General features: G+C 39.5%; 1 long non-coding RNA gene across 2 annotated transcripts in view; it reads right to left on the bottom strand.

The window, feature by feature from the left end:
* LOC106730836 overlaps positions 1–16,270 on the bottom strand; it is a 28,051-nt gene extending 11,781 nt beyond the window's left edge. Inside the window, exons 1-3 of one of the 2 annotated variants that reach the window (XR_004318300.1) lie at positions 16,123–16,270; positions 14,862–15,001; positions 6,926–7,071 (exon numbers count right to left, since the gene is read on the bottom strand). This is a non-coding gene — a long non-coding RNA (uncharacterized LOC106730836). Of the gene's footprint in view, positions 1–6,925; positions 7,072–14,861; positions 15,002–16,024 lie in introns of both variants that reach the window. The other variant, XR_004318299.1, reaches the window with a different exon arrangement.
* Positions 16,271–21,847: the final 5,577 nt, after the last annotated feature.

The following is a 21,847-nucleotide window of genomic DNA, read 5'->3' on the forward strand; positions in this document are numbered from 1 at the left end:
AGTGCTGTTATAACAGAGAGGCAGAGGGAGAGTTGATACAGACACAAAAGAAGGCAATATGACCAGGGGTGCAGAGGTTGGACTGATGCAGGAACAAGCCAAGGAATGTCAGCAGCCAATAGCGGCTTCAAGAGGCAAGGAACAGATTCTCCTCTAGAGCCTTCAGAAGGAACATCATGGTGCTGACAGCTTGAGTTTGGCCCAGTGAAACTAATTTTGGACTTCTAACCTCTAAAACAGTGAAAATTAATTTTTTATAGATACCAGGTTTGTGGTTATTTGTTATAGTAGCTACAAGAAAGTAATGCAACCACTATAAAGGGGAATTTGATTACACCTAGCAAAATTACATGTGTTCTTATGCTTTGACTAGGAAATCCCATTTCCAGAAACATTATATCTGTATACTAAAGACATATAGGTAATGACACAAAAAGATTGTAGATACAAATACAGATATTCACTGAGACACTATTTGTATAAGAAAAAGGGAAGCAACCTAAATATTCACTGATTATGTTCTGGATGAACCAACTAGCGCACAACCATAGTCATACTAAGTAAGCTTAAAGAAGAATTATGAATATCTCCACATAAAGCTATGGTGGGACCTCCAGGGTATATTCTTAAGAGAAAAAGTCAATGTACACAAAGGTGTAGAGCATGGTAGTTTTTAATATAAGAACTGAGGGAATGCAAATAGAGTTTGCCCCTGAACAACACAGAGGTGAGGGGCACTGACCGTCCACACAGTCAAAAACCCACATATAACTTATAGTTGGCCCTCCACATACTCAGTTCCTCCATATCCTTGGTTCCTCCATATCTGTGATTCTGTCTCTGGTTCAACCAACTTCAGATCATGTAGTATTCACTACTGAAAAACATCCATGTATAAGTGGACAAATCTGTAATGTTTAAGAGTCAACTGTATACCCATTTTTACTTACATTAAAAAATAAAAGGAAAGGACTTCTGTTTGGGGGAAAGATTTAATAGACATACTTCTCCCTATTACTTTGGCTAGGTACAGCTAAAAAATTCTGGATATTACAGGTGAAAGAAACATAAGAAGCCTCTGAAAAGTGGAAAGAAAAAAGGCAGACTGGCTTGGGACTTTGGGATCCAAGGAACAAGGCAGTGAATTCCCTTGGCTTTATTTCTGCCTCACCTATCCCAGACTGGGCGCTGGAGAAGTAGGAGACACTAAAATGCCAACAGGAAAAGACACAAAGAGCCCCAAGAAAATCTTAGAAAATCTTTGTCCAGACAAAGAACCAGAAAAGGGGGAAACCTAGCAAGAAAGAAAGCTTTTAGATGACAGTTGCCCTAACATCACAAAATGAAACCCAGCTGCGCCCTCACCACGCCAGCAGACTGAGCAGGAAATGTGGACTCCATGCTCACTTGATTTTAACCAGGTACCCCGACCCATACTTTGGGGTTTATCAGAGAAGACCCCATGGGAAAGAGGGACTTTCACCCCCACCTGGTGGAAATAAGTGCCCCCACCATGGTGTCAGTGGAGACCACACTGGGAGCCTAACTCCCACCCACACCCAGTCATGATGAGGCACCCTTCTCCTCCTCTGGTGGAAGGGAAGGCACCATTCCCCTTTCTGGGCTGGTGTCACCAGAAGCTGAATGGGACAGTGGAACTTTCATGATGATCCAATGATAAAGAGGCCTCCTGCCCTCCATAACATTAACAGGGGTCACAAAAAGGGCAGTAAGAAGATGCCTTCCCACTCCTACCTGGGTGGTTGGTGGAGGCCTGGTGTGGGGTGAAATCCTTCTTCTACCAGGCAGTAACAAGGTGCCACTTCCCTTCCACCCCTACACCTGTCCCATCTCCCATGTTAGTAGAGGGGGAGTGGGGAACCTGAATTTTTATCCTCACCTGGCAGTAATGAGCACATTCCACCCCACCCCCACCACGGTGTTAGTGGAAGCCACATGGGCATGGGGAACAGCTAGGAGGTGTGCTGCCTCTCTCAGCCAGGGTAGTGAAGGTGGAGGCCTGGGGGCGGGGAGCCTGAAATCCCACCTCTACCAAGTAGTGACGAGTCACCCATTCCCCTCCCACCTTACCCTCCAACTCCTGAGTCAGAGAAGGCTGAGTGGGGAACCTGGACTTTCATTCCCCCATGGCTATTATACGATATTATGAGTTTCATCCCTTACTGGCATGCTGTCACAAGAGACTAAAACAGATTATTTAAATGAGACACAGACTTTTATAACATAATACCCAAAATATCCTGTGGGTATAATCAAAACTCCCTCTTCTACCCAAAAAATCAAAAAATCTTAACTGAGTGAAAAAAAGGTAATCAACAGACACCAACATCAAGATAGTACAAGTATTGGAATTTTCTAACAGGAATTTTAAAGTAGTCATCATAAAAATGTTTCAATGAGTTAATACAAATATGCTTGAAACAAATGAAAAAAAGTCTCAGCAAAGAAATGGAAGATACAAAGAAGAACGAACTGGAAATTTTAGAACTGAAACATGCAATAACTGAAGTAGAAACTCAATGGATGGATGTAACAGCAGAATGGAGAGGAAAGAATCGGTAAACATGAAGGCAGAACAACAGCAATAACCCAATTTAAACAACAGAGAAAAATAGACTGAAAAAATTATAGAACAATGCCTCAGGGACCTGTGAGACTATAACAGAAGATGTAATATTCATGTCATGGAAGGAGAGGAGAAAAAGTGTGTAGAAAAATTTTTTTGAAGGAATAATAGCTAACAAACTTCAAATTTAGTAAAAGACATAAATCTAGAGGTTCAAGAAGCTGCGTGAAACCCAAACAGAATTATCCCAAAGAAATCCATGAAAACATACATCATGATAGAACTTTGGAAGATCAAATACAAACAAACAAACAAACAAAGCCCTTGAAAGCAGGGAGAGAGAAATGATGCATTGCCTATAGGAGAAAAGCAATTCAAATAACAGCAAATTTCTCATCAGAAACTATGAAGTATAGAAGGAAGTGGTGCAACATTTTTCTTTTTTTTATGGTGATGTATGTTTTATTTATTTATTTTTTAAACATTTTTTATTGATCTATAATCATTTTATAATGTTGTGTCAAATTCCAGTGTAGAGCACAATTTTTCAGTTATACATGAACATACATATATTCATTGTCACATTTTTTTCTCTGTGAGCTACCATAAGATCTTGTATATATTTCCCTGTGCCATACAGTGATTATACTGCAACATTTTTCAAGTGTTAAAAGAAAAGAACTGTTAACCTAAAATCCTGTGTCTGGCGGCTATGTTATCCTTTAGGAAAGAAGGGGTATACAAAGACATTGTCAGATGAAAGAAAATGAAGATAATTTATCACCAGTAGATGTAAACTAGAAGAATGGCTAAAGGAAATTCTTAAGACAGACAGGAACTAATAATAGAAATGCTCCTGGAATGTCAGTAAGGAAGAAAGAAAAATGGAAAGGGCAAAAATATGGATAAGTATAGTAGCCTTTCCTTCTCCTATTGAGATTTCTAAAATTCTGTTGGATGGTTGAAACAAAAAGTATTACACTACATGATGTGGTTCTAAATGAATGTAGGGGAAGTATTTTCATCCTATTACAAAAAGTGGATGACAAAGGAACTTTATTGACCACACAATGGAAAGAGTTGGGCATGCAGGCACTCACCACTGCTGGAGCTACCTATTACTCATGTAGGTATGAAGCAATGAATGAATGACAGATATTCTAGGATAAGGGCACACATATGCCTTAGATTCTAAACAGACAGTTAAGATCAGAATATCTTCCCATTGAACACTCACTTACTTTGGTATCATACTTCCCTCTTCTCTTACAAAATATCTCTATTGGAATGCAGTGCTTTTCAGATGTTTCAAATCTGTTTTAACCAACTGCATTCTGTCATATTCACTCCCTGGTTATTAAATGCTTCTATTCCAAGGTCAAGGGACTCAGGAAAGGCCAAGAATTGGACCCTGCATCTTCATTAATCTCTACCTTCAGTAAGTTGGCAGACAGACGAATTTTGAGACAAGGCAAGGGACACTGTGGCCCACATGGTAAACCACTGAAGCTCTCCAAAAAGGGTCCAAAGTGACAGGGCCAACTGTGTATAAGAGAATGTGTGCAGATGACATAGTTGAAATCCAGAAACAAACCACTACATCCCAGGAGAAATCCTGTGCAGAGATGCTACTGGACAGGTCAAGAAGTGTGGATGATAGCACATTTGAGTTAAGTACACTGAGCCCATGTGTGTACAACAGCACAGAGTTACCCTAGCATAAGGGGGAGGCATTTTGTCAAAAAACACAGATTTGTTTGGCGCAGGGGTCAGATCTCAACTCTGAAGAAATAAGTGCACAAGAACAATATGTTTTTTTTAAAGCCTAAACTGGTCAGAGCAGTGCGGTGTGATACACCTCACTAAGCTGATGAAAGGAGTTGAGGTAACACAAGAGAAAAACCTGAGTGATCTCTGGGATGATGCCGAGATGAAACAAACGAGAGCATGGACAGAGTGAACACGCGGACAGAGTGTTCTGGTTAAGAATGTGACTCCAGAAGGGAGAACCTCACTGACTGATGGGAGCCCCTGGGGCCTGGAGTCAGAGAGAAACTAAAGAGGGCTTGGGGGATCCGTTAGTCGTAAGTCCTTCCCCTTGAGGGAGATTGAGGGAACCGAGCATCAACTCAGCTTCACGACTGTCAGTGCTCCTGGTTCTGAACCTGCCCCCGTGGACCAGAGACATACGAGCAGGGCACTTTCCTTCTTCCCATCATTTGTGCCATTTCAGTGTATCCAGGGGATACTATGCAGCATCCCATGGAAGCGAATGTGTTCCTTCCCCAATCAGTCCTACACCTGGACGGCCTCATGCCCCTGGAGTGTCCCACCTCTGAGCCCTGAATGCTCCCCTGGGAGTCCCCACTTTTCACTCCAGTCAGGATGGACTCCCCGTGCCCTCCCTCCCATCCAGCCCCATGAATCCTGCCCACTGTCCTGCCCAGCTCCTCTTTGGGGAGTCTCTGATCATGTCCTCCTCTTTGTAAATTAAGGGGGATCTACAGAGGTGACCACAACTTCCACAAGGACCTGGACTGCGTGAAACCATAACTGTGAACTCTGTAGACCCTGGGTCACTGGAGGTGCAAAGAGTGATGGATGCTGAGTAAAGACCCGTGTGACAGTGCAAGTCATAGCAGAAGGAATTCACCCTGGGATGGCTTAGGCTCTGGGACCCAGAAAGAGCTCCTAATTCTTGCTACAGTGTCCCTTCCTGTCAACCCCTGACCAGTCACCTCTTCCTAGAACTTTAAGTGGGTTCCAGACTCTCAGCTCATGTGTATGCCTAATGTGAACACAGAGGGCAGCAACGAAGGAGAGGAAAAGCACGATTATTCACTAGAAAGGATAAGGATTTTTCCCCAGCCCAACTCTGTTACACTGTATATCCCAGAGACAGCACTGAAATTCCTTCATAATACAGTTAAGTGTGTTGTTCCCTTCCTGTTCTCACATTCTTAAATAGTCACTCAAACATAGTAATGAGGTTAATAAACATCCCTGTTAAAGATCAGAAGTTAGGATAGGAAGGAAGCAAACACCGGTGTTGTGGATGACGTGTCATATACCGTCCTGGGATCTTGATGGATTTTGCCCCTTGAACTCCTTACAGCACTCCCTTGAGTGTAAGGACCAGGAGATAGACACACAAACACATGTATAAACATACATATATACACACACACACACGTACATATGTGTGTACATGTGTGTGCACGTATGTTATATGTTAAATTAGCAAGCTGGATGGTAAGAACAGTTAATGTATTTGTGCATAGTGACAACACGCAGAAAAATATTTTGTTTAGGGAAGTTCTCATATGGGGTAAAAGGATATAGCAATGCATGGGAATAATCATCATCCCTTTCTGGGTAGTAATCATCCCTAGGGCAGAAAGAAGGAGATACAACCAGGGAGGAGTAAAGTTTTTTCTTAATCTCAATTGATTTTATAGTTTTATGCTTTTCATCTGAAATCCTTCATAAGTAGTAGCACTTTTAGGGGATACAGTTTTTTTTATCATAAACATAATGTATAGTTCACTTAGCACATGTTTAATATTTTAATCAAGTACACAGTTGAAAAATATCAATACCCAGCAATCCCATCACCACTGAAATTTACACTAAGCTATTGCCTTCCATTATTTTCCTCTGCATGCACATATGCAAGTGTAATATACATATATTATATACACATTTCTTATAACTATTATTTTACTCCATATACAGTTCAGTATCCTTTTTTTTGTTGTTATTTTGGTTTTGCTTTTATCTTAACTATTGTCTTGAGTACCAGCACATGGAGAAAGTGTTCTGATTAAATGGCAAGGTGTAAGACAAGATGTAAATGTTTAATGAAGCCTTGACCAGTTGACACAGCCTCAACTCTTGAACAATGTATCTGATTGGAAATGCCATACTTGTAGCATATTAAATAATCTCACATATTGGAGTCTGCTCATGAGTTTTCTATAGACTTCCTTTAATGTGTGTGTCAATCACTTTATTCAACCATTATAAAAAAATCACAGTTCTGTGGAACATTGTAATGCCAGGCAGTATCATCTTCACTCCTATCACTTCTTTGGATGGGTGGTAGGAAAAACAATAATAATTTAAAAGTAATAATAAGAAACAATAATAAAAGACAACAGTGATCATAGAACACATAATAGATAAACTGCTTGCTTAAGACCATGCAACCAGCAAGTAATGGGTCTCAGTGTCAAATCTCAGTCCTTCTGATTCCAAAGCCCTTGCCCCTAAACACTGTTTCTATACTGAGTGCCCTTCTATATTAGAGTTGAGGCCAGCATGGGGGAAGGGACTCACCCAAGGTCCTGCACTCAGTTGATGGGTCTGGCTACTGGGACACGTTTGATGACTCCCATCTTCTGTCTAGCTGACCCGTTTTTCTTTCTCTTCTGTACTATTTCTTCTTCCTGGAGCTCAATAAAAATTGCTTCACTCACATCAAACTAGAATGAAAATAAGGAGACAGGAAAGCATGTGGAAAAAAAGAAACGATGAGATGGGACCAAAATTCACTTCTTGCTGCTACAATTCCAGATGCTGTTTCAAATCTTCTGTTTTATGGGACAGAGGTGGTAGGATGGGCTGGGAGTAATATATCTCAGAGTCCCACTACATGCCAGACATTCTTTGAGGTTTTTCCCTTTTCGTCTTACAAGAAGCCTGGAAGTAGGCACCTTAGTAGGCACCTTTCACAGATGGCCAAGCTCAGATTAAAAGAGTAAGTAAATTTTCCAGTGTCAAATGTCTACCCTTTGCCTTCTACACATATCAACCAGCAGCCTCCTGTTTAGATGATGGATTTCCAGGGTTTAAAGACTGATGGTGGAAAACTTGCCTGATGTGGAGTCTGGGCTGTGTCATGCTTCCCACCGGACATGAAGATGATGGTGGGGATGAAATCCTGTCCCATGGGCCAAGAGGCCTGGGTGTGGGGGCCACACAGATGGACTGACTCCTGAGGTACTGAACTAGAACCAGGAAGCAGCACAAAAGCTTTACCTTTGGAAAGAGAACCTGAATGATAGGGTATTAATATGTACACAGCTACTATATGAAAGATGTTTTACATTTTATCTCATTTAATGCAAACAATTATGTTTAAGACTACTAATTATCTCTATTACTCAGATAAAGGAACAGAAGTTAAAAGTTAAGCAACCTGACCTAGGGAAACAACCTTATAAATGATTGCTCCAGGACTGAAAACCTGAAATGACACAAAAGTCTAAGCCTTTTCCCCCTCTGTCCTGTGAACTAACACTCAGCCTACTTCAAGGCATTATTATTCAGTTATTCTTTTTAAAACAATTGAGTGAAGCACTCTTTAAATAATGAAAATCACTATAAAATGTAAAATACCATGTGAATACCAAAAATTCAAAATCAAAATGTTTGTGAAAAGTTGGGAAAATCATTTACCACTTATATTCAGACATAAGGTTTATATCCTTGATGTGCAAAATACTTTTAAACAATAATGATATGTCAATGATACCAAGAGATAATGTGCATAAAAAGCAGTATACATTTCTAATAAAAACTAGGAAACATTCCATGTCAAATAAACAAATTAAATGAATATGAATTATATTAAGTGAAATAAAGAAATCATAAAATAAAAGACTATGATCCCATTTCTGCAAAAGAATGCACATCAACATGGGTGTGTACGCACATGTGTGTCATTAAGTATAAGTCAGTGCATTATATACAAAGGAAAATCTGGAGAGTAGACACCAATAAATTAAGAGATGATACCTGTATTATGATGAGAAGAAGATGGAGGCAGAAGGGAGAGAGAAAATAATTTCAGTTTCTTAGCATACATTTCCATATTGTTTAATGATTGCTAAAAAAATAAACATATTGACTGGCAATCTGAAAAAGTTTTATAAGATAAAGAGATAAAGTTTTGTAAAATAGGAAAACCTACAAACAAAGCCACAAAATGATAGTGTAGAGATACATTTATTAATTTAGAAACATGTTCATATACTGTTGTGTGAAAATAACATTAAAGAGATTTCTTTGATAATAATTCAATGTGTATGAGTTGATGGGAGAGAGAGGATACTTTAATTGTATAAATCTGCATTTCTATAGTGTTTTAAATGTGGAACATTTATTGTACAAAATGTTAAAAACATAAAATAATTATGATCTGGTTATAAATATGATGTTTATACATTCATTGCTTTGGAAACATGTTCACAGTGTACTGTTTTATGAGTAAAAGAAACACATCAGGACAATTTATTTGACACTGCTTCTCTGTATGTTTGTCTGCCTCAAACCTCTTTATATGAATTATTCATATACAACTCATGCAGCTTTCCATTTAGTTCACATAGGACTGGGCCTTAGGGCTTGAAAATCCCAGGATAGGCACAAATATTTAAGGATCACCGCCAGTGTGTGGAAAATTACAGAAAGCTTTGGCCTATACCACGGAATTCATGCACTTCCCTCGTCCCCCTTCCATTACCTCACCCTTTGCCAGCCTCAGAGGTCCTTCACACCTGCAATTCTACCATAAACCACCAGGTGGCATCGTTCTCCATTTTCTATGGATTTTTTTTTTCCCCAAAGAAAAGGCATTATTTTTTTAAAAATAGAAACAAACAATTTCTTTAAAGTAGATAACTAAATAATAAGTATAGTGTAATCCCAACTCTCTTTGAAAAATTCATATGTATATAAGACTGAGAGGATGTATACTTAATTTTGTTTCCTGCCTCTAATCTGCATCCACATCTCTTTTATTTAATACTGTGTACTGTCTACTGTGTTCCAGGCACTGCGAATCCAATTCCACATCTGCATCCCACACCTTTCCTCTCTTGATCTCTATACCCGAATAACTGGAAATGTGCACAGGGAGCAAGATGTATGTTAGTGCCCACCCGAAACAGAACCTATTCCAAGCAAGTATAGTCCAAGCTTCACGCCAAGTCCTGGAAACCCAGTGTATAAACAGGAAATGATGCAGTTGAGTAGGGAAGGTTTGTCACCTTGGGAAACTTAGACACCTTATAATCCAAATGTCTGTCCTTTTGCATACTGCTAACCAGCCACTACCTTCTGACAGGATCTCACTCTCAGATAGAGAGTGAAGGATGCACTAACCCTTGTGTGATTTCAGTCTGGGTTCTTCTCATAAGCATGAACTAAGGTTTTACTGTCTCTTTACTTCTTGGCTAGGTCTCGTGGAAGATTTCAGAACTGGCTCTGTGTCTAGACAGACACAGAGGTGGATCCTTAGGAGGGTGATCCCTACCATTTAGTCATCTGAGTGGTTCATCTGAGGTGACGTGGAGTTTCTGCTTCATGTAGGATCTTCTCCACAAGTAAGCAGGCCTGAACCCAGTTCCACAGGAGACAGAAAAGAGTAGAGATCATGTTCTCAAATACAAGCACAGGACCAGGACCCTGATCTGAACATCTAATTCTCCTGATTTAGTGGAATAGTTTTTGTAGATTCCTCACATGAATGGACAGCTCTCCTCAGCACTCCCCTTATGCCCAACATCCCAGTATGATCCATAATTCTCTCCTCTATCTCCTGCCTATTAAAGTACACCCCTAGGTAAATTTCTCTATAACCTGGTAGTGGTGAAAATGTGTTTAGCTACGACAAAATCCAGAAGTAATAGGGAAAATAATAATACATATGAATTTTTTCATAAAAAATTGAATGGCTAAAAAAATCCATCTGCAAAGTAAAATGAAAAACTAAAAACTGGGGAAAATATTTATAATTTAGATCACAAAGAGTTATATCCCTCATGTGTAGAAACCTTATGAAAAAGTGAATGTAAAAACCAATAACATGAGAGGAAAAAGGAGGACAATAGATACAAGCAGGTATTTCACCAAAAAGATGTAAATGCCAGAGTAAAAAAACAGTCTTTAAACACAAGAAAAATGCTCAACCTAACTCATGATAAGCAATGCAAAGAAAAAGAACTATAATGAGATACCTCTTCTCACCAATTAGATAGTCTGTGAGGACACAGACATTTTTATATATTGCTGGTGGTAATATAAGGTGGTACTAGCCTTATAGGGGGGATTTGATACTATCTAGTACAATTATATAAGTATTTACTATTAGAACCAGTAATTTCTCTTTTAAGAATTTATCCCCCAGAAAACAATGCAAAAATACAAAAAGGCATAATAAGCATAAGGCCATTCCTCGCAGAACAATATGTAACAACAGAAGATTAGCGACAAGTCAAATGTCTACCAGTAGGGGGCTGGTTGAGTAATCTGAAGTACAGCGACATCAGAGAGTACTATGCAGCCGTAAAAAGCAATGAGGACTCCCGCTCTAGATTGTTGTGGAGTTATCACCAGGATGTATTATTAAGTGAAAAAAGCAAGGTGCAGAAAAAAACATGCAGAGCTGCTCCTGTCTAATATGGTAGCCACTAGCTGCAAGCAACTATATAAATTTAATTTTTAAAAATTAAATGAAATTAAGAATTCAGTTATTCACTTATACTGGCCACATTTTGGGTGCTCAACAGCTACTTGTTGATACAGAGCATTTTCACCTCTGCAGACATTTCTATTGGACAGTGTTGGTGAAGGCTGTGCCACCTTTTACATATGAATGGGGAAGGAAACTAATATATGTATTACATTTGTTTTTATATTTAAAATATGGGAAGTTAAAACAAAAATGGACAAAAACAATTACCTATAAGCAGATGGAGGAGCAGCCCATGATGCAATGCAATGACGTGCATTGTCTCAAAAATATAATACATATTTACAGACTCCACGTGCTGAAAAGGTTAAGAAGCAATGACCAGTCCCGTAGCAATGCTCAACTCTAGTCCTCAGACTGAATCCTCTGAAAACACTTCCCACTACATGGAATCAGGCTTCATTTTAAGTCTGAGTAGGAATTGTACCAGGTGAGTCGACCAAACTCTCATATCAGAAAGCACATCAAAAAGACTCCAGCCAACCTGAAGGGGTTCCCTTTGGACAAAGAGAACAATCTGAATATCAAAAAGATTAATGACTATGGTAGGTTAAACCACATCAAACATATAAGCATCTTTGAGATCATTATGGCACTTTAAACAAACTCACTGCTCACCTTTGGTGGATCCCAGGGAAAGAATGCATTATTCTGAAAAGTGGAAATAATGCTAAAGAATTATACATATATTCCTTCTACTCTTCCTGTGTGTACCATACCTCAGTGTAACCTCATAGTTCATGAGGGAATGTTTCTTCATAGAAGAATTCCGGCTACTAAATTCAGAAGAAAGTATAGAATTAAAACATCTCCCTTCTGCAACCTTTAATGAAATGCAGATCTAGGCAATGATTTTCAGAGGCTGCAAAAAAGATGAGGTAAAAAGCAGATGGAAATATTGAAAACAGATAGATCAGGCTGACAATACCTGAGACCCAGTGATCAATCTCAACAACACAGAAGGAGAGACAATCAGATAAGATGAGCCTCCAGGTGAAACACTACAGGAAGTACACCACCACATGTGAGGTGCTCTTGCCAAAGAACCTGAATCTGATCAAGTCTCTAAATCTATTTACAATTTAAAGGAAATAGGAGGGGGCCAGGTGGAACATAATACGGATACAATCAGCAAAATCCAGAAAGCAAACTCCACAGGACCAAAGTTATAGTTTCTTAAGCAAATAAATGGGAAGGTTAAAAAAAAAGAGGGTACACATTCTTTAGATTAAAAAAGACACTTCAGGGAAATTAAAATTAAAATCACATGTGATAACTGCCACACATGCAGTAGGAGAATAAAAATGAAAAAGGAGGGAAATACCAAGTGTTGGCAAGGATGTGGAGCTAATGGGACTCATACACTGCTGTGGGGGAATAGACTGGAACAACTTTGAAAAAACTCACTGGAAGTACCTACTAAACTGAACATACCCATACCCTATAACTCAGAAATGCCACTCTTAGGTATATGCCCAAGAAATGAAAAAAAAAGTCCACTCAAGACAGTTCATAACTCTATTATTCAACAATGAGTCAAAAAAAACTGGAAAATACCCCAATCTCCATAACAGATAAAGATACTGTGAAATATCCACATAATGCATTGTTTTTATAATTAATCTCTTTCTGCTTTTCTTAAAACTCTAGTACATGACAGAATGACCCCTGAAGCATAATTTCTACATGAAGGGATATGACCTCAGCCTAACCTCAACTACCATGGGCTGAGAAAGTTAAAAAAAAATGTCTTTCTCTTCTTCTAAGTATACTGGTTCAAAGTGAGGGCTCTGGAGACAGAGTCCTGCCATGTACAAACTGTGCGAATTTGAGTACTATTACTTCACCTTACAGTCACTCAATTTCTCATCTGCAAAACCACGATTATATAGTACTAATCCTAAAAGAAAAAAGTTTTTAAAAAAGATTGCCTTGTGCTTTAGTTTTTACAATGATAAATGATCAAGAATCACATTATTTTAAAAATTCAGCTGCGGAGATGTTGGAACACTGCACTCTCTGTGATCTTGAAAGAGTGAAAATCTCTCAGTGCCTCAGTTTCCTTTTCTGTAAAATGGCAAAAACAATCGTACATACCTTATGGGTTGTTGTTTTGAGAATTGATTAATACATGAAAACTCTTAGAACACTGCTAGACATACAGTAACAACTCAATAAATGTTAGATGTTTTTAAGAAATATCAGTTGAGATATTTTTATAATTTTGATAGTTTCAGTTTGCGTATCTCTTTAATAAAGCTTATGCTCTAAAAACTGAATACTCTCATCAACTGATACATATTTTAAATCATTAACTTTCACTGTAACCACTGTTGAATGACCTAACAGTCTTGAGAACCTCTCAAAAGCACTTGGAACAACTGACTTCAAGAAACACACCACCATTTCTACACGTGACCAAACATAAAGCCAAGGGGTCATCCTAGATCCTGTCTGATCCTCACACACCCACCCCCTACAGCCACTGCAGGTCCCACCTGTCCTACCTCCTACACCCGCTGTCCAGGCCACCCCGCCCTCTGCACACTGCTGCAGCTCAGGGCCAATCCACTCTCGTCCCTCCCCTGGACTCTGCAAGCTTCTCCTAAGGGTTATCCCCACAGCTATCCCATCCCTGTCCAGTCCACTCCCCACACAGCGGCCAGAGTCACCTTGTGAGCACGTGAATCAGAGCCTGTCATCCCCACATACTAATCCTCCGCCGTCAGAATGAACTCCAAACTCCTGACACGGCCCGGACCATGTGGCTTCTGTCTGCCCCGCCCACCCTCATCTCCTGCCACCTGCACCTCATCTGCCAGGCCCCACCCAGGCGAGCTCATCATCCACTCCTGCAACCACCAGAGTCACGCACATCACAGGGTGAATGACCCAAAGGCCTGCCCAGTCCAGGTGTCCTCTTGTCGTTCAGGATTCAGCTCTAATGTTGCTTCCTGAGAAAGAGCTTCACTGACAGCCTCATCTATAATAATCCCTGTCCCCATCATTTTCTTTTCTTTTTATGTATTTATTTTCATCAAAGTGCAAATCCCCATATGAAATTGCCCCATTTATTGATTTATCTCCTTACTGCCAGTCTTCCCAAGCTAGAATGAAAGTTCCAGGGACCCTGCCTTTCTTGTTCTCTGTGCTGTGTCCCCAGTGTCTCATTCAATGCCTCCTCACATATATGTCACTGAATATATATTACTTAAATCAAGGAATTGTTAACCTATTTGACACGCAGGAGCAGACACATATTTAAAGCTGTCAGAAACAAATGACAACAAAATTAGACATCAAAGGATTCCAAATTTTAAGAATATATTGTTGCAAATCTATAGCAGTATTTTTCAAACTTGGATGAGTACTATAATGAACTGAAGAAATTACTCAAAAGTAGACACCTTCCATCCCACCTCCCTGGTTTTGATTCAGCAAAACCTAGGGTCAGCCTAGGTATCTGTAGTCTTAACAAGCATCACCTGATGATTTTGATAAGGCAGTCCATGGACCATAGTCAGAAAATTCCTGACCTAAACAGCTGACATTTGCTTAGCATTAGTTTCATGCCTGCCATGCAGACTTCTATGATATCTGGGATGTGTTTGTTAATGTAATTGCTTCAAAGTGCACTGGTCCTTCCCTCCGACCTAAGAGCACCAACTGCTTTCCAACATGACACTGTACTTAAACTCCACAATACTCCTGGGTGGTGAGGAAAGGGTAGTGACTTACCTGAAGTGTCCCAATGATGGGGCCCGAGCTCTTCACGTCTGCTCCAGGAACCTGTCTAGCAGACTCAACATCACACTTGGTTCTTCTCTATCAGCTCCTGTTTCTGGGGCTCAGAGTCTATACCCTTCTCAGATGTTCCACTAAAAGGGAGAGACAGGGGAATCAGACAGCACGTGGGATAAAGAGAAAAGTGAGAGGATGGGAAAGCACATGAGACAGAGGGGAAGGGGTGAGGATGTTCTGCCCGTCCCCACTCAGTTCACTGGAAGCTGTGCAGTGATGCTTTGCCCCTTTCCCACCTCCATCACACCGCCCCCTCCACACACTGCAGTGACACCGAAGCTGTCACATCATGGACATGTGGGCTTATCCCTGCTTGCATCACGTGTCCAAGTGTTCTCCCTGGAAGTCATGTTATTATGTTAATATCAGAGGCATCACACTGACAGAATTAAGGAGGTAAAGCTGGAATGGAGAAATACAATTTGATGAGGATCTACTAGTTGCCATATATTGTAGGCATTGTAGGTTATAATTTTTGGACTTTTTCTTTTCAAGTCCTCAAAGCAGTTCTCTGAGGTGGGTATATTTACTTCCTTTCTACAGATGGGGAGATTGTCAGGCTCTGAGAGCAAAGTACATGATAAAAAAAAAAATTCTAGGGAGGTGTCAATGGACATAGAAGCCAAATTGAAGGGGCTAACATTGGCCAATTCTGTGACAATTTGAGCATCAAAATACATAATGATAGTAACAGATGTAGCAAAGATAACCCTTTGAGCAAAGTAGGAATCTGTGAGTCATACTGATATAAATATACATGAATAAATACATAAATAAGAAAGAGGGGAAAGCTCTACCCTGAAGTCAAATCCAACTAATAAATCTGGAAGGAATGAGGGAATTAGAAAAGCAACATTTGATATCTACCATAGTAACAAATGACTCAGCCAGGAGTCAAAAATGGATGATCTGCACGAAATCCCACAGCAGTCACTGAGCCACCGTGGTAACCAAGCTGGCCAAGAAAAGCTGCGAAAAAGAAACAATTTGGCTCCTAACCAGTGCTAGGAACTGAATAGAACAGACATGCACACACACATACACACATGATCTCTCCCTCTCTGTCACTACCCAAGACTTTGCCTTATTCTCCCTCGCACCTGTTTTTAAAAGGAAAGTAGCTCCAGGACACCCTGGAGCAAGACACCACACTCACTGGGGCCGGGAGGGTCCCCTAGGGCCCATCTCTCTGCCTCACCAGACAGCCGGGGCACCGATTTCCAAAGCAGGAAAGACACGACTTGGATCCCTTTGTCTCCCCACACCTCAGGGCTGTTCAGCCCCCACGGCGGGAACCTACACCCTCAGTTGAGTCCCAAACACCTGAAGGCGGGACCTGCTCTTCTCGTCAGACCACGTCTGTCTCGGTAGAAAAGTCTTCACGGTCGCCATAGTGACGTAAGGTTTCTATGGCAACCGCGATGCGCAGACTAGTCCCCCCATCCACCCACCGGAAATACTACTGCACACCCCTCCACCCTCTGGCTTTTCGCTTGAAAGCAAAACATCTTCGGTCTTCAGGCTACTACGTGAGAAAGCATCCTAATTAGAAGATCTAGACTGGGACCTGGCAACTGGCGGAACTCTGCCTAGTTTGGTGAAACAAAGTGTGTCTCTGCTATCAGGAATTTTGTTTGCTTTAAAGAGACTGTAGGGAAGTAGTATCAGTACCCAGAGACTCAGGGAGGTATCCTAGGATTCTTGCAGATAAGCTAGCCCTCAGAGCGTGAACATATCAAATCACAGGCCATGCTAAGCAATTAGTTATCAGTGGCAGAAAATTAAGACGTGGTCTATAATTATGTAACTGAATGATGTAGGAGCACCAAAAGATGGTTTGATGATCTTCCCTTACCACAAATACTGCATAAAAGTCATCCTACAAAATAGAAATGGTCCCCAAACTTCATTCTACACATTTTGCTTCCTGATGCTACATTTTGGTGGTCTTTATGGCAGTTATGCTATATGGTTTAGGTCAAAGCCGTTATTTCTCTGGGAGACAGGAGAAAGATGTGCCTTGATTAACATTTGTTGAAGTCCTACTACATGCTATACACCCTGTACAGGATTTCTCATTTGCACCTCACAACAGTTCTGTAAGAAATGCATCATGGGTCGCCTTTACAGATGACCAAGGGCAGCCTAACAGAAGCTAAGCAAGTATTCCAGCATCACACGTGAAGTTAGGGGCAAAAATGAGGGTTCAGATTTTGCCCTTATCACAATATGCCAATATACCATGGATTCTTAACAGAAGCAACATCACTGCCAAGGAACTGAAAATTGATTCTTAGGGATGAAGAGATCTTAGATAGTACTACGTTTTGTTGCCCTCAGAAAGATGAAGGTACATAAACTGATATACACTACATCTCTGTATTAAACATTTCACATTCTGTGGATGGGGCAATGATTGGGGGAAAAAGTGTCTAAGAAGTGGATGATAATGAGAGGCTTGAGAAACATTGTATATACTCAGTGACCTAATATATGTAGATTATGGGCCACCAGGACTTATGGACTGGTCATTTTACACCCCCTCATGGATGCTCAATTCTCAAAAACCAGTCCTAGTGGTGGTGGTGGTGGTGATGATGATGATGATGATGATGATGATGATGATGATGATGATGATAGAGAAAATGAAATCCTGCCCCTGGGATCAAGAAACCTGGGTATGGAGACCATGTGAATTGACTGAATTTTAAGATGGCAGGCAGGGGCTCAATCAGAAGAATAGGTATTTCTTCTGGAAAAGATGATCTGAAGGGTAAGATATTAATGTTTTTAAAACTAATGTAAATGGAACTCCAAATTGTGTCTTTTTTAGTTTCATCATTTATTCAAGTTACATGTTATTAAATCCATAATTCAGATCAGACCACCATAAGTTAGAATATGGTTAAGTAAATCAGGGAAACTTTTGTGCAAATGCTTACTCAGTAGCTAAATCTGGAATTACTGTAAAGCTTTTTGCATTGTGTCCTGTAGCTGATAGTGTTCTGAATGCTCCAATCTTCTTGAGAAATTGATACTATCCAATATATTGCTTATATTTTTATAGTGAATTGTTTTATTTTTAAATTAAAATAGTATTGTAATTTAAAATGTTGTATATGGTAAAAAAAATTAGCAAAGCTTGTCTGAATAGGCTAGAGTAAATATTTTCATATATGGGGCTAATTCCTGTGATATATAACACATGGGCAAATGATTTGGTAGGCAGCCTTCAAGAAGACACTCAATGATCCACAACTCTGTATTCATGCCCTTTTGTAATCACTTATCCTTCAGTGTGGACTGGGGATAGTTGCTTCTAATGAATAGAATACTTGTGACGTAATGGGATGTCACTTCTGAGGTTAGTTACAAAGAGGCTGTGGCTTCATTTGAGGTACCCTCTTATGCTCACCCTAAGGAAAGCTAGCCACCATGTTGTGTGTTGCCCACATGTCAAGAATCTGATGTCTCTGGCCAGCAACCAGTGAGGTCTGCCAACAGACCGAAGTGTGAGCTTAGAAGTTTGTTCTCACCCAACTGACCCTTAAGAAGACTGTAGCCCCAGCCTATACTCTATTTTTTCAGTTATACATATATACATATTATGTTTCATATTATTTTTGATCATAGGTTATTGCAAGCTATTGAATATAGTTCCCTGTGCTATATAGTAGGACCTTGTTTATCTATTTTGTATAAAGAAGTTTGTATATGCTAATCCCAAACTCCTAATTTATCCCTCCCTTCTCCTTTCTGTATGTCTCTGAGTCTGTTTCTATTTTGTAAGTTCTCCTGTGTCATTTTTTAGATGCTATATAGGTCATATCATATGATATTTGTCTTTCTCTGTCTGACTTACTTCACTTAGTATGACTATCTCTAGGTCCATCCATGTTGCTGCAAATGGAATTGTTTCATTCTTTCTTGTGGCTGAGTAGTATTCCATTGTGTGTGTGTGTGTGTGTGTGTGTGTGTGTGTAAGACATCTTCTTCATCCAATTATCTGTGGATGGACATTTAGGTTGCTTCCATGTTCATGTCTTGGCTATTGTAAATAGTACTGCTATGTACGTTGGGGTCCAGCATATATTTTATTTACATCCCTGTGAAAGTCTGGGCCAGAGACACCCAGCTAAGCTACATCCAGATTTCTGACTCCCCACAATGGTGATTTAATACATGTTTGTTATTTTAAGCTACAATAGAACATTGGGGACCAGGTATACCATAGGGTCTTGGTAATTAGTTTTTCCTGTGCTGGTCTTTTTTTGGATAACACCTCTCAGATAGATGTAGAGTTTAAGGAATACCATCTGGGAAAGCACATATAATAAAATGTCATGTAACTAAATACACACACTCATACAGAAATGAGTGCATATAAAATGCATATAAAGTGCATATAAAATCTGAATAAGGTTAGTGGATTATATCTGTCAACAAAAAAATTAATCAGTAAGCAATCTAAGAAAGAAACGGAAAATTTTATTTGACTAAACCTGAGTTACAACCCGGGAGACAATCTTTTAGAAAGAAGTAAATGGGGAGACCAGTATATGTGTGATTTTAGAGAAGGGATACATACAGTCAAACACACATCTTGGTAGAAGGTTACTGCTATTTGCAAGGAGCAGATATCTTAGTTAATGATTTTAGTGCTTTTCTAAGTATGAGAAGATGCAAGAAGCTCAGTTTATAAAATTTTTCTCCTGAATGTATCTAACTATCTGAAGGGTCTGTCAAAAAAAAATCTTCATTTTTAAACAACGTATTAGTGTTACTGATATTTGCAATAAATTGTCACCAAGTCCAAGCTCATAGCTCATACCACTTGCCACACAACAGGTGAATAAGTCAGGAGACGAGGTGTTGGGGCAAGGAAAAGTGACTTTATTCAGAAAGCCAGCAAAGTGAGAAGACAGAGGACTAATGTTCTTTAAAAATTCATCTTAATTTGGGGTAGAATTAAAGCTTGTTTTATGCTAGGAAAGGGACAAGCAGGAGGAGGTGAGGTCAGGTGATGAGGAATAGCCACAAGTAGCTGGGCACTGGCCATGGTCCAAAGGAGGCTAGGAAAGTTCTTTGTTCTTGGTCAGTTGACTCCCATTGACGTTAATCAGATCTGGTCACAATGTTCCTGCAGAACTAGATAAGACAAATGTTAATTTTTCTTGTTCTTGTTCCTTATCACCTCTGTGAAGGTAGAGTTTCTTTGAAAGGAGGATATCACTTACACCCCAAGCTGCAAGCAAAATTCCTTCAATGATTAACATGCTTATGTGCTGAGCTAGCATGACTAAGCAAAGGCAACTAACAACACAAAGGTAAGAACTAAAATAGGTTCAATATGGAGTCAGAGTTGTTCTTGCCTGTTACAAAATTAAGCCAGAATGATTTTAGTAGACTTTGTTTTCTTGTATTAGCTTCCTAATACTGCAGTAACAAATAACCACAAATATGAAGACTTAAAACAATACACATGTATTCTCTTACAGCTGTGGAAGTCAAAAGCCCAAAATCAGTTTTACTGGGCTGAGAAAAAGTTTATTGACAGGGCTGTGCTCCCTCTGGAAGTTCTACAGGAGAATCCATTTTCCTGCATTTTCCAGCTTCTAGAGCTGCATTCCTTGGTTCATGGCTTCTGCCTCCATCTTTGAAACCAGAAGCTTAGCACCTTGCTTCAGTTGTCATGTTGCCTTCTTCTGTAGTAGAATTTCCCTGTCTCCCTCTCATAAACACACCTGTGATCATATTTAAGGCCCACCCGGATAATCCAGGATATTCTTCTCATCTCAAAATTCTTAACTTAATCACATTTGTAAAATCTCTTTCCTAATTCAACATAATTAACACATCCCTTTCAAGGACAACATGCAAGGTACCCATTGTTAACATGAAGTAAACTCATGCAGGAGCAGCTAAAGAGCCAGTTTGTTTTTGTCTTCAGTGGTGGTGAAAAAAACATTTGGTGCTGCTACCTCTGCTAGTTATATGTGATTAGCTAGTTGGGCCATGACCATGCCAAGGACAGCCAAAATGCATGCAAGTGTATGTGAAATATGTGAGGGAAGTAAAAGCTGAACTGTCCTGCTGTGGAGCATGCCCACCCTTGGTACAGTGGTTTTGTCATGTATTATACAGTGTAAACATATATCTATATTTTACTGTTGGAAACGATTCTTCAATCTTTCAACAAGAAACAAAAGTGCATATTGTATTAAAAATTAGGTAACAAACTGTGTTTGCTTAAGAAAGTATCTGATACACATTTAACTCACACAAAACATTTGCTGATGTTTACTATGCACCAAGGGGACTGTGGTGATATTATTGACCTCATGAAAACCCAAATCTACAAACCTGCTGAAGAAACATTTGCATCTACTTCAGAAGGTAGTAGTTATTTTAAGAAAAATATGTCAGTTAAATGCAGACAGATGCAGAATTTGTGTTGACTTCTCATTCTATGAATAGAACTTCTAATTTAGAACAAATTACTTTTCTTCTAATTCAATTATTCAAAGTTTGAATTCCAAGTTTTTGTGTGCATGTTCAAAAATAGGGGTGATAGCTCTTAATATGTTGGTTCCGTTAGGAAAAGAACTTCGCAATTATTGATGATAGTTTAAAATCAGCACTATCAGATGATTAAAACAGAAAATCAGTTAATGCCAACAGGGATTTGATAGTACTTTCATCAAATTCATGGAATAATAATAATAATAATACATTTTTGGGTGTTCATAATGATGAAACGGGCACATCCAGCCTTGTTATATATGGCATTGTGAATTCAGTTGACAAACTCAACATTGAGGATAAAATTACTTGTTATGTAGTGTTAATGTGCTCATGAGAATACATATTTTGGTGGAACAAAATACCATAGAAAGATGAATTTTTTACTAAATTAAGAAACA

Source organism: Camelus ferus, chromosome X (genome assembly GCF_009834535.1).
Source record: "Camelus ferus isolate YT-003-E chromosome X, BCGSAC_Cfer_1.0, whole genome shotgun sequence".
Taxonomy (NCBI): domain Eukaryota; kingdom Metazoa; phylum Chordata; class Mammalia; order Artiodactyla; family Camelidae; genus Camelus; species Camelus ferus.